At 40.8% G+C, this 14,254-nt stretch overlaps 1 long non-coding RNA gene across 2 annotated transcripts; it reads right to left on the bottom strand.

Moving 5' to 3' along the window:
* Positions 1-1,636: 1,636 nt before the first annotated feature.
* LOC106043842 (uncharacterized) lies at positions 1,637-12,704 on the bottom strand. 2 transcript variants are annotated; one of them, XR_001211913.3, is made up of 5 exons: positions 12,571-12,704; positions 11,940-12,062; positions 4,781-4,894; positions 4,484-4,577; positions 1,637-2,226 (listed from the first exon to the last, which is right to left on the bottom strand). It is a non-coding gene; the product is annotated as an uncharacterized lncRNA (long non-coding RNA). The 2 variants fall into 2 exon arrangements; XR_001211914.3 differs by lacking the exon at positions 4,484-4,577.
* Between the last annotated feature and the right edge of the window lie 1,550 nt (positions 12,705-14,254).

Below are 14,254 nucleotides of genomic sequence, written 5' to 3'. Positions count from 1 at the left end.
GGCTTCTAGAATTACCTGATTCACTTTCTTCCAGTTTATTTTTAATAACTTGAGAGCAAGACATTATCCAGTATCTGAAGCTATGAGGGGATGAAATGTTTTTTTTGTGAGAAAAGTTAATTTGCATCACCTTGTAATAACAGATTTTTAGTACTATTTGGTATTCCTAAACCAAGTATATCATGCAGTTCTCTTTCACCAAACAATTCCTGTTGCTCTGGGTACATCATACAGCCATCTTCAGGACAGTAGCATGTGTTCATTACTCATCCTCCTCGCACAACACAGAACTAATTCCTCTCTTTGGCATATACAAGCCTCAATTAGTTGTATGTTATCATCACATTCCCCATTAATCACTTAGCAGAACTGTACAGATGCACAGCAGCTTTCTTGCCTTTTCCTCATAAGTCAGTCCAGGAAGCCCCCTAGTCATTTCTGTTTTTCTCTGAACTTCTCTGTAGTATCATCTCTTTCTGACTAATCAGAAGACACAGCAAAGGCATAGCTTTCTGTGTCATAATACCTGGAGTTATGTCAGGTTCTTCCCACGCCCCCCAGTTCCAGAAACAGCAGGTTAAAGAAGGACAAAAGTTATCTTCCCAAGCAGCCAGACTAACACAGGACAGAGTACACAGACTCCAATTACCCAACCATATCAGTAGTAACAACTTAAAAAAATCTTCAGTGTAGTATTTCAGTCTTGTTCAGAGGAACATCCTTCCCTTTTGCCTCCCTCTGCTCCCTTATCTTGTCCTTTTCCAAGGCCATTCTTGAGGAAGCAAAAGCGCTTTATCCCTTGGGTCTAGTCTACAAAACACAAAGCACAGAAAGACTGAACTTGTCATATATAGGCACTAGACTCTTGATGCCAACATCCTTTGCTAAGACAACTTGCCCAAGTCTTGCAGACACCACCTCTGAATGGGGAAGAAAAGACAAACATATGAACTTCTGGGTCAGAGCTCCTAACCTAGCTAGCACACCCGGGCTGAGACAAAGTCTCTGCAGACACTTCAGCCAAACCAAAATAAGCGTATGTCTCTATGAGTGCCAGTCCCCAGGAAATCATGGGCAACCTCTGGGTCTTGTACATACAAGAAAGTCAAACAATTGTCAGAGCTACACCAGAGCAATCAGGTTTGAACTTTCCTATTCAAAAGGAAAATCATAGATTGGTTTTCCCCTTTGCTGTAAAAGTTTCCCCCACCTCATACTGCTCCCAGTGACCGACTACAAGGGAGAATTACCTCCATGTTATCATTTCTGTCCCCACAGACAACAGGTTGAAATCTGACCAGTTGACTTGACAAGCTCAGCATGTTATCTTATTTCTTTTTCTCTAGCCAGACAACCAGAGCAAGGAACAGTAAGGCTACCCAAATTACTTCTAATCAATGCTTTCATCAGTACCATTGAAATTAGATACAAGCTGTACATAATTCCCCTCAAGACCAAAAAGTCCTGTAACTTGCATAAGAAGTGAAAGACAGCTATTTGCATAGTTTGATTTAAACTTTGGGGAATTATGCTGGGTTTTCCTACAGGGTGGAGATGACTCCTCAGACTGGAAAACTTTCTGAAGCAGCTAGAAATCAATCAGTTGACAGTGTTTTGTGAGACACTGGAACAGTGTCAAGAGCCTGTTAGTTGGACAAATAAGCTGGTCTAGCAGAGAAGGGAATAGGATAAATAGTTCTAGGGGTAGTGCTTGCACCAATTAACAGATTCTGAAGCTTGTCTAATTCTGAGGTACAACATACGACCTTTCATTTTCAAGTCAGTGTGGTATCAACAATTGGTAACTAAAATAGTTTCACATAGTGCTGCATTAAAAAAAAATCTCTGCAGTTTAATATGCAGGCAAGTAAGTACCACACAGCCACCTGTTCATTCCCTCTCCTCCCAGCAGGATGGGGGAGAGAATTAAAAGTGATAAAAGTGCAAGAACTCATCAGTTGATATCAAGACAGTTTAATAAGGAAAAACGGGGAAAAATATTCAGGTGCTGCACAAAACAATTGCTCACCACAACAGCCCCCAAGACCAACAACAAATTCCCCCATTTTTTTTTTTTTTTTTTTTTTTAACTGAGCACTTCATATGGTACATTCTGAGTCAGCTGTTCTGGCTGTGTCCCCACCCGGCTTCTTGTGCAGCCCCAGCCTCCTCCTGGCAGGGCAGTGTGAGAAGCTGAATAGTCCTTCATTTAGTGTAAGCACTGCTCTGCAACAATTAAAACAATGTTTTATCAGCAGTATTCTCATCTTAAATCCAAAACACAGTACCCTACCAGCTACTAGGAGGAAAATTAACTCTATCCCAGCCAAAACCAGGACACACACCTTAAACTTAATTATTCAAAAATAAAAATAGGACTATTGTGCTCAAACATCCATATTTTATGTACATATGCCACTAAAACATGCTGCTTAAATTACAGGATCAAACTATTTGTCTTTCTATAGGATTCCTGCATCATCCAATAACAAGTTGTGAGAAGGAATCAACCTTGTGCAACTAAAAAATGTTTTCAGGGCCCTGACTCAACCTCAACTCAGGTGGTTTATTTCAAGTGAGGAAAAAATGAAAAGATGTTTCAGCATTTAGATTGTAGGGTTCTAGATATGCAGGTACATAGGAAAACTAGCTAAAGTCTTTTTTTTTCTGCCAGCTTAATACCTGTATATATAGAAACCTGTTACAAATTAAGCTGTACTTTTTTCATTTGGGATACTTCTGGTAGCTAGTTATATTAGTAATACATGCAGTCATTACTTTACCGTAATTTGTTGTAATATAGAGGACACAAATCAAAAGACAGACTCCTTATGATATCATGCACAATGTCACAGTATCCTTTTAGAAATGATGTTTTGCAATTTCTGAACAGTCACATGCACCTAGAGTCGAGTCTAGCTCAGATAGTAATCTGAGCCATGGGATCCTTCCCTTTAGCACAGTTCTGCTCTTCCTCACTAGGAAAAGAAGCCTGACTTCGCACGCTGGTGCCTATAGGTCTCTCTGACCTGATGAGGTCTGACAAAACTGTACCCCCACCCTCACATTCACTCTTATTAAACTGCTTGCAAAACAGGACTGAACACTGCTCAATTTATTTTGGTTGGTTGCTCTCATAAGCACGATCCATCTGTCTCTGATGCAAGGCCTATGAGCAGCATCCTACAAATGGAGACTGTCCCCATAGCCCAGATCAATCAGCCAGCACTATGCAAAGTACAGCACAGGAGCACTGCTGATATTTATGGTACTAAAAGGAGGACTTGATATCCATAAACTCTATCCATGAACTCTATTAGTTCATTCCTCAAAATTGCATATACTGATCTTGGACCATGCTTGTTCAGTGCACACAGTTTCTGCTGATACCAATTACTTCTCAGACCATATACACGACCCTTAAAAGCTGGAAGTCAAGAACACCACAAATCGATCATTGTACTTTACCATTTCGTAACTGGTATAAGACATTTGAATTGTATAAATAACATATGCCCTAAAAAGTGCTAGTAGGAGTAGATGCAAGCAATGATGAATTCCCATTTATTTGAAAGATTTCCTATTCATTAACATGAACAGACAAATTTTGAAATTATATTTCCATATATTAACTGGGAAGTATGTTGCCTATCTAGCTCCAGCCTTATAATTTCATTCCATAACAGAAAAAAGTTAATGATACCGAAAAATAAACTTTTAAAGGTACACACATCTACATGATAGCTACAGCTGATTTCAGCAGGAGTTCTCTTGGACACTAAATACCTCAGTCATTCAGGTCTTGTTGGGAGTGGCTCAAAACCCAGTAGAGCCAGGAACTAAATGTGAGCAGCTATACATTAATCTTAATTGCTATTCTATAAATAGTCTGGGAAAGAAGCTAATGGGAAACCCCAGCCAAATTGAGCAACCAGAGTCATGATGGGGGTATTTTTTTGTCCCCTGCATTATTAAAAGGCCAAATGAGTGTTCAAATTAGAAGGCTCGAATACTGACATGAAACCCTGTTTTGAGCAAGAGGCTCGTTTTGGCATAAAGCCAAAAAAGTAATTTTAATCTGATAAATTGCTCCATGTTTTCATCTTTTGCTGCACTGTTTCTTTAAGTTCTCCTATGTAAGAGCCAGATTTGAAATCTTAAGGTGCTGAAAATGCTGTTTACTTACGTAACAATTTTTTTTTTCTGTATCTTAAGTTTATTACAAAGATATTTAAGGCCACAATAGCAAGAAACTGTGAGGGGCCAATACAATTTCAGGGTGCTGATCTTACCACAAGCAAGGCCACATCCAGTTTTTCCAAGGCATGTAACACAGAATAGGTTGAAGAAACAAGTGTGCCTGCTTTCGTGCATTAACAGCCCACAAACTCTGTAAGGTTCTGCCCCTGACAGGCAGGAAAAGTCTGCCACTTCAAGGATGTCACACAATAACACCCACAAGCTCATGCAATGCCATCCTTACCATTAACAGAAGGAAACTAGTGGGAAGTGAAAGCAAAGAGCAACACTTGGATGCCAAAAGATCTGCCAGACCAGGTCTCCCAGCAGCAAATGTCCTAGATGGGCATAAAAAACACTAAAGCTTTAAAACACATACTCTTACCCACCAGGGTGGATCACAGTAGGCAGTAGTTAGATAGCTATGGACAATGGCTCCTCATTCTGTACCAAAATAGAGGAAAGCTGCCCCCTCATGTATGAGGGCCCAGACTCTGCAGACAACCCTGACATCTAGAGTGATGATTCATTCTCCTCTTACCAGAGCTGCTCTCCACAGGCTGTCTGAAGGCATAGTAGCTTTGCCCAAGCCCTACCAACCACTGTTGCCTCTTGGGACGATCAGCTGTCATCTACGGCAGCAACTGGAAGGAGCCTGAGAAAGGAGGGAATAAGAGTCCTCTGAAGGTAGTGCTGCAGCTCTGACAGCACAGTCACAAGTCAACAGGTTTGTAAGTTTCCAGTTTAAACACTTATCACTCTGCAGCTCTGAGCACACCACCCCGAGGGTTCCCTTCTGCCCCACTGATATAGATATGTTATCATTTTCTATCATGTAAACTTAACTACTGTTCAAGTTACACTGATATGTGATAACCATCCATATCAGGTTAGAAACAGACCTGAGCTCTGAGATGTTTACATGCACGGACTGGTAGAGAAGTTTGACTGGTGGTCGTTTTTGCATAAGGCTCTTTCTACTCTGTTCTAAAGGTTGTACATAATTATTTGATAGTATTTGTTGAAAAAGAATATAGTGAGGACAAAGCCAAAGAGATAACTTTCCATTAGGAGACACTATCCTATTTGAAACTATTCATGTCTGAAAAAGTTTTTGAGGTATCAAAATATAGATATCAACAAATCAACAACTCAAAAGTTTTTATTCAGAGAGACTTGAAAAGCAGTGGCATGTATGCCAATGTCTGACATGTGTTTTATTCCCTTCAGTAGCAGTTTTATTTACCACCTTCCTGCAAAATATATGGGAAAAATATGAAAAATAATTTTTAGGTCTGCCATTTAATAAACAGAATTTCAATAGAGTTCATATCAAGACATTCAACACATGATTTGAAAAATACATCCATATTGTTTTCACAAATAGAAGTTTCAGTTATTTGGCAAGTTGCCATTTACACTAACATGACAAAAATGACTGCACTTCATTTCTGGCTGCACAAACATGTATTCCTATTCACTTAAATAACTGAAGTAGTTTATCTTGGTAAAAAGCTGTATGCTATTATAGAGAAGGGTAGGTTAAACTTGGTCACATCTGAACGATGAACATAGGGCCCATAGACAAAAAAAAAAGTAAAAACTTAAACCTGCAAGTACTGTTTCACTGATGTGAATTGTACCATGAAAAATTTTGCATGAAAAAGGGTTTAGAGATCCAGTTTCTTGCTCTGCAACCAGAGAAGGGCCCACAGGCTACAAAGAGGAGGGAATCCAGCCCTCTGACATGAGAAAGGAAGGAATGAGTCTCCTTTCTGTACAGCAGTGTGCACCTGCACTGAGGATGGTGGAGGTGACCGCACTGTTCATGACCCCATAGATTTCATTTGAACCTAAGAGGCAATGCTGTCTCTTCCTGTACCCACAAATGACGCTGAAAGACCCAAGCAGGGCAGGTAGCTTGTCAGATACCACCAGCACACCATGTCAGGTAGGCAACCTCTTCCCCAGCTGCTCTGTCCAAGAGAGCTCCGCTGTATACCATGCAGCTCACACATCTTACTTAAAGCTCAAGTTTATTTCTGACCCATGTGAGTCCATCTTAGAGATCTATAATTAGTAGAAAACACTACAGGAAACACCAAACTGGATTGTGAGAAGAGTTATACATCTTTTCATAGGAATCCATGCAATTCCCAAATCCCTTCAGACATGTCCAATTTTAAAAACCTATCCTATATCAAACCAAGGGCCTATTTAGGCCAGGCTCCCATCTGAGACAGCTATTCTCCATAGCTTAAAGAATGTACAACAGCAGGTAAACACATTCCCAAAGCATTTCCTAAGCCTGCATGAAGCTTACAATAACTAAGTCAAAATAGGACCCTTGTGTTCCCTAACCCTTGAAGAACTTTTCCTTCAGGAATGTCCCATCACTTTGAGCCCATAACATTTTTTGCAGTTCAATTCCACAGTTAGTCTTGTCATGTAATGAAGCATCTTCTGCTTCATCACACTGAATGTGCCACATAATAGAGCTCAGGATAAACAGGTGTCAGCTGAGAGAAATTGGCAACCATTTTTCTAAGCACTTTTCTCCTCTCACAAGAGACCTCTATCACATTCCCTTTCTGAGGCATCCCTTGAAGAGTCACAGTACATTCATTCCCTATCTTGACCATATTTGTGAAACTCTACTGTAACATTTTGAGATGCAGAAGTGGTGGCAACTGCAAGGGGTTGGGAGGCCTGGAACCACATACACCATTTGAGAGCTGAGTATACCATGGATCCATATAATCCAAATACATATGATGCATTAATAGACATCAATAAATAACATTTACTTGCTGCTATTGCTTTTTTTTTCCAGCTGCTACTAACTACAGACCTTTAATTTTCATTAGAAAAAATCAAAACCTCTCTCCTGTGGTAATTGCTGTTTCAGAGCCCCACCTGCTGCTGCTTTTTTTTTTCCTTCAGAGTTTGAGCTGCTCTACATGAAAAATCCAGGCATACCCCACCCAGCTTTGGCAGATCAGCTTGGACCTATGTATGCCACCAGTACTAGGTATGTGGCTCTGTCCCTTCATCTTTATGCTACATGAGATTTTATAGATCTTGCAACACACCATGTGAGTTCCCTTTGAAGACTAAAAGCTTGTGGAAGCCAGATGAAGTTAGTCATGCTTGAAAAACCTATAGGCAATCATCCAACCCACCATCCATACCAGGGGCATCTGTAGTTGCATATACCATTCTTGAAGCCCTGTCTACCACCCGAGCAGGCAGCAGAAGCACCAGCCCAGTTGAAGACCAAATCTAATTATACACAAATTATGTATTAATTAAACTACAGATCTGTTCTTCTGACCCTAAAGAGCAGCCATAGATATCTTAAGTACCTGGAAAATTTTTTAATTGGAGCAGAGAAAGTTTTCATGGCATAACAGGACTGGACAGAGGCAGCAGGAACAAGAGCTATCTTGTCCACCTTCTTTTATAATAGAGTGGCTGAATTATTTTGGCCATTTCTGCAGGCCTGGCTACTTTCTGTAGTCAGAAGACTTCCTGATTTTAACAGGTTTTGGCTAGATTTTAGTCTTATTCACCAAAAAACATTTAAGTCACTTACATTTTGTACAAAATTATTTTCAGGGCAAGCTTGCATGCCTACCACTACCCTATCCACTGTGAAGAGCAAGGCTCTTTCTGCTTATCCAGAGAGGCACAGCAGGAATGCTTTGGAAGAGATTCCTATTTCATTTGTACTTGTGAATCAGCCAAAAGCTATTAAAGCAAGGAAAAGCACCTTCAGGAGAGTATAACATCCATCATACCTTTTCCTCTTTCCCCCAACAACTTCTTTTGTTTAATATTAGCTTCAGTAACAAAAAAGTCATTACAATTTACCCAAGCTACAAGATAGCTTAAATATTAACAAGGTTGTAAAGCCACTGGGGGTAAGAGCCCGGAGCTGTATAATAATAAAGTGAGGCTCAGCAAGATTCCATAATTATTTGTTACACAACCCAAGAAACTAGCTAGAGCATTTCTAAGATTATACACCTCTCATATATGATGTCTAACCATGCCAGAAATTACATAAGGCCTTTTATAACAATCATTAGTCATTAAAAATGCAGAACAAAGGGCCATTATGACCAGAGGTGACAATCCAAGAATTAGTTTACTCAGGACCTGATCCAAAGCCCATCATAGTGATTTTTGTATATTTCAGCGTGCTTTGGATCAGACATTCAGTATTTTCCATGTTGCAGAGTTTCCTTTCAGAGTTTTGTGGAACAAGACAACAAGCTGCAGAGGACTGTAGAGGAAATAAAAGCAGGCATTTATCCCTGCCAGAGCTGAGAACTCAAAACTAGCACCTGTTTTTGTGGCAGTAACATTTGCTTTACATCCTTCCAAAAAGTTGTTGGCCATCAATCCAGATTCCCAAATATGGGTTCAGGTACTTTCTAAGTATTTCAGCTCTGGAGACACTGACCTATGCAACCAGTCACAGAAGGGGCTGCAGGCTGTGCCTGGAACTGTTCAGATGCAGGTGAATATATCTATCCCTGTGCACTTTTATGTCAAGACAAATGCAAAACACATGACTGGTTGTATTGCTTTAACAGAAAGTTGACATCTGCAACATGCAAATACAGCTCTTAACTCTATTTGTATCCACCAGGAAGCCCCTTTGAATAAGAGCATATAGCCTAGGGAGACAGTTCATCTGTAAGCTTGCAGGTGATGATTCTTTCCTTCCTTCACACATGTTAAGGGCTCTGGAGAAGACGTGCTATGGCCAGAAAGAAAAATAGCATTGTGGAATATACAATTTTACAAATTGACCTGGAAAACACAAGACTCCAGCAAAAGAAATAATAGTTCAAATTGATTTGGCAGGGAGCAATCTGCAGGATATGATTCAAAGATCTCACATCTGAAGCACTGCTCTGTAGCAGTTATATGCCTAGAGTCAACATCTTTCACAAGGAAAGAGTGAGAAAATCCACCTCATAATACATCAGAAATCAACAGAACCTTGCATATCATAAGGTGGAAAGAGGACACCTCTTAATTGTCTTTCTAATAACCTAAGGGACATTTGATGAAGCTGGTAGAATCCAGGTGGTTTGTTCGACCCCAGAAAAAGAAAATTTTATAGCCCCATTCTGAGAGGTCTCACCTCAACTGAGTGGGGCAGGCCTGCTAGGTAGATACCTATGCATCTGCCTAGCAGACCATGGTGGGGCTTCTGGACCCCCTGATTTTGTTGCCACATCTACACCTGCACCCCCAGGTCTGACAGTCAAGCCACAATGTCACTCAGGACTGAGAGAGCATTCTTGGCCCATCCAGCTTCATAAGTTCTGTTAGCCCACAATCCCCTCAATATGTGTAATAAACCCTAAGCCTGGCCTCATCTAAGGGTTACACAGCTGCAGGAACATTACTTCAACATACACTTTCATAGTCTTTCCAGACACAAATTATCTGTAGCCTCACAGAAGGAACCAGTTTTCAGCTGGCAAATTCATTGTGACAGCAGTAATAGGGGACAATATTTCAGTGAAGAATCATTGTCTTGTTCAACTGCTTTCTAGATATCATAATTCATAATGGTGCTGAGTAGCCAGGGGTCCTGCCTAAACATCCAATTTCCACTTGTAATTCTCTTTGCTCTGGTTCTTGCTGTTGGGGAGCAGCAGAGAGGTTATGGTCTGCATGCCTGGACCAGGCACACCAAAGACCTGCACAAGGGCTCACCTCCATGGGGCCTCTGAAGATGCCCCATCTTCTGATGCTGTGATTTCTAAATCTGACCCAGCAAAGGCAATACTCTCACCAGGCAGAGTGACACTGCCATCAAAGATCATGAGGAGAACAAAAACCCACACCCACCCAGCAGTTAAAAGGACTTTCTTCTCTTCCCACTTCCCAAAAGACTAATCCATCAAATTGCTTTTTGCTGGGATACTCAATCTTTCTTTTTCTTCAGCAACCATCTCTGGACATGTTAACCATTTTCCACACAGAGCAGGAGGCTCAGTCTTTTCCACTATTCACCCTTAAAGGAGGAGCTATTCCTGTAGAAGACACTTGGCCCTCATTCTGTTCTTTAGGCACTATATACCCTGACAAATGAAAGCATTAGAGAATTCGATGTAATTTTTCCAGCATTCCTAGACAAAAATGAGCACCTTTTCAATCAAAAGAATTTTTTAGATGCTCACAGGAAAAGAATGTAAGCCAAAAGGGGTTTGCCTTCCAATAGAAATGTCACCAGCCTTTACACACCTTGTGACTCTCAAGCCTCTATCATAGTAGCAAACACATTATCGTATCCAGCAAGAAAAAAAAAACACGTTGCTCTTCCTCCCCCAAGTAGCTTGAAAAACACCGACTGAAGTGTGTAACTAGTCTACTTAGTTTTAATTTAACCATTTGCTGAACTGCTTGCTGGATTGGCACACCCATTAAGAAAAAACAAGCAACGTGTTTGTAGAGGTGTGCAGATAATCAAGGCAACACTGCAGCCTGCAGGTACCTTTTAAGATAACACCAGGACACACCTGGATACTCCTGTTCTCCACTCCCACAGAGCACACCAGCAGTGACAGACTGGAAGATCTTTTGAAGTCACTTTAGAGGGCTGACAGCATGAAGCAGAGCAAAATTAATTATTCAGGGTGGGCTTGTAAGCACAAGGAAATGCTGCCTTACCTTTTTTCACCCCCCCTTTCTAAGTAACAGAATGCATCTGTGAAGGTTATTTGTACAGGTTTTTTTTACCTTTAATTCTTGTACCTTATTAGTATGGGAAATACTAAAAACCTCAAGAAGATAAATCATGCAGTTGTACACAGAACTGGGAACATAAGAAGGAAATGGAGAGGCTCAAAACTGAAAATGAGCACAAAAGGTAGGGACCAAATGAGCTAACTCTTCCATTGCCTTCTTTGATTTAGACACTAGATCTCAAAACAGTCCACCTACTCTGTTGAAGGTTTCTTTTTTCAAGTCTATTGTCCTATCCTCAGAGGTCAGGTACTCTACCAGTATCCTTTTCAAAACACTATGTCACCCTCTTCACATAAATTACCTCAGCACTTCAGATGCTTTGTCATTTTCTCCAAGCAATAACAGCCAGAAATATAATAGCATCTTTTTACAGCTTTCTCCACATTCTTACACAGTTAAGCATTCTCAGCACATTCCAAGCTTTTGATTAATTTTGTCCTCTTATATTATATTTTATTGAAATTCCTCCATGGCCTGCCTTTTAAATCTTCCTGGTAGCTACTCAAAACAAAATTCTGCTCTACCTCCTACACTCTATTATGTGACCTCCAGGAAACTTCTGTCTTTTCTTTTACTACCCAGAAGCATTCAATAAACTTGCTGCTCATCATTTTACTCTGCAGACAGAATGTGTATTCTTGGCATCCAGAGCAATCCTTTCCTTCTCTTTTACTGTCTCTCTTCCAAGAGATGTTATTCTGACGTAGCAGTCACACAATCTATCTGCCAGGTCTTTGTGGGACTTGTTATACCATAACCTTGGCTGTGATCTAAGACTTTGAATTCTTTTTTTATTGCCCTTTCCTCAGGGCTAGAGATATCCCAAGTGCTCAGCTCACCACAATGTTATTCTCAGTCCTGTTTCTCTGCAGGCCTTCTAACATTTCCCCATTCTCCCCTCCACAGGAGCCAGGATACTCACTTACCTGTGGATTCTCATCATTGCCCTTTCAAACCTAGTTCAGCCTTCTTTGGTCTAGAAATGCACCTCCCCTGCTTTGTTAATTTGCCATCGTCTTCTGTTTCTTCTTTCTCAAAGCCCTGGTTCACTGCCAACAGACACAGAACAACTCCATGAGGACCCTTTGGTCACCTACACTTTCCCTCTGGCACTTGCCTGGCTTTCTGTTTGGCTTAAGCAACTGTTCTAGTACCCAGGACAACAGGAGAAGCAGTCTGAGGGCTATTTCTGTGCCCTTACAAAACAGTACCAGATCACTAACTGCCCCTCTTATCTCAGCCTTTTGGACTGTACAGTCACGACACTTTCTCCTCCTCTGCTGCACTAAGTCCCTCAGAGGCTTACATATAAGATCACAGCTTGCCTTACCCACACCCTCTGCTTTAACTACATTTAAACAGCAGTACACTGAAAAAGAATCACTCCACTTTAACTCTACTGTTTCCAAGAACTAGCCTATGCACTGCCAAAGCTAAACAGCAGCCAGGCTCAGACATCCAACAGATCATTTCCCGCTACAGAAGGCAATTCCTTTACTTCCACTCTTTGTAGATTACCCAGTGGAAACGACTACAACTCATACAGCGTCTATTTACCTGCCACTTGATAGCACTAAATGCCTCACACAAGGACTATAGTAACCCCTCTGCTTGCAAACCAGAGAAAACCTACAAGGCCCAAAACCCTCACTCTTATAGCTGCCTTAATCAGCAGTGCATTGGAAAGAGCTGTGCTGCTCAGGTTCTGGAGCCCTTTGTATCCACCCCTCCTAGCTTTATGTTCCCTCAGGCCAATCTCTTCAATACAGCAGTCAGGTGTTGGTCATTTAGGTAGTTTCCCACGTTTATACAAACATGGTTTGGAACTGATGCTCAGTCCTTTGTCCATGGCGTAGTTTTCAATGTCGTAGTGTCTTTCATGCACCGTTCTGAAACAGGAATAATTAAAAGGGCTCTAATGGGTATCAGCTATGGAAATGGCTTTTGCTATACTGTGTAATTCTTCTGCATGTACGTGCATTCCTTGCAATACCCAGTGATCACCACAGTGATCCTGGATGGTTCCTAGTTGTGTTCCAGGCAAGCACAGGAAGAGGGAAAGAGCATGAAGCAATGACAAAAAAACAGAAAAATAGGAATCTCATAAGTTCAAGTAACCATACGTTTTCCAGTATTTCAGCAGGAGTTTCTTAATTTTCTATACCTTTGAGGGAGACAGAAAAGTTATGAAAATCCCTGTGATTTTTCAGCATCTCCAAAACAAAGCCCTCATGACTTTTCTGCCATGAAATTTCCCCAGGCACCCACAGAGTCTTTCTTACATAAATGGTGTGGGTCACAATCTGCAAGTGAATTTGTAACGTGAGATTTCTAATGTTATCCTTATGGCACAAATGGGCAAGAAGACGTATTAGGAATATTATGTGCTCAGGCTATGCTGTACTTTCAAGATGAAAGAGGAGCCAAAGTTAAGACTGAGTTTGAATATTGAATTTAAGAAGAGCAAAAAGCCATAGAAATGTCACTCCCTGCAACTGTGCCTTTTTTATGGTTATTACGATTTTAGAAGTTAAAAATTATTTTTGGGAGTAGGTTCTTTCTTGTTCCTAGTACTCATTCCAAAGTCATTGACATTAGTGGAAAGTTTCCAGATTAGAATATGAATCGGGCCAATCTTTCAAGAGTATATTTTTATTGAGAAACTATGGAAGGGAAAAAAGTGTGAAACCAGTGATTTTCTTTCAGTGAGAATACACAGGGGACGAAAGGGGTGAAGGAGTTCTTAACTGAGCCTCATAAGTGAGCTCTGACAGGGGCTCTTTTGCAGGTCTAGAAAGAAGAGCAGTATGTACCACCTGCTCCTGCACTCCCTGCACTTGATAATAAAGCCACAGAGTAGCAGAAGAAGACAGAAATCTTGCTTGGTTTCTGACGGCGTAAAGGTGGCACCTTAAACAACCAACCAAATGAATAGTGACAGCTAGTTAAGGACAGGCTCTGTGCAGAGCACTCATAGTCCAAATAGGTAAGATGGACAATAAATGACAAGCAATCTTATTAAACCTATTTTATGGGTAGGAAATGGAGCCCTGAAGAAATTAAGTGCCTTGCTCAAAGCCATTCAGGAAATCAGTGTCAGAGGAAACAAAGTCAAACCTGAGTGTCACTGTAGTTCCTTCCTCTCAATACTATTTTGACCATCAGGGCTGCTTTCAATTAAGTCTTTTATTGAGGACATCTCTTTCTAACTCTGCATTTTTATTGAATGTCCCACATGGTG

This window comes from Anser cygnoides, chromosome 2, assembly GCF_040182565.1.
Source record: "Anser cygnoides isolate HZ-2024a breed goose chromosome 2, Taihu_goose_T2T_genome, whole genome shotgun sequence".
In the NCBI taxonomy this organism is placed as follows: Eukaryota; Metazoa; Chordata; class Aves; order Anseriformes; family Anatidae; genus Anser; species Anser cygnoides.
This window is presented reverse-complemented; position numbering and strand designations above follow the sequence as displayed.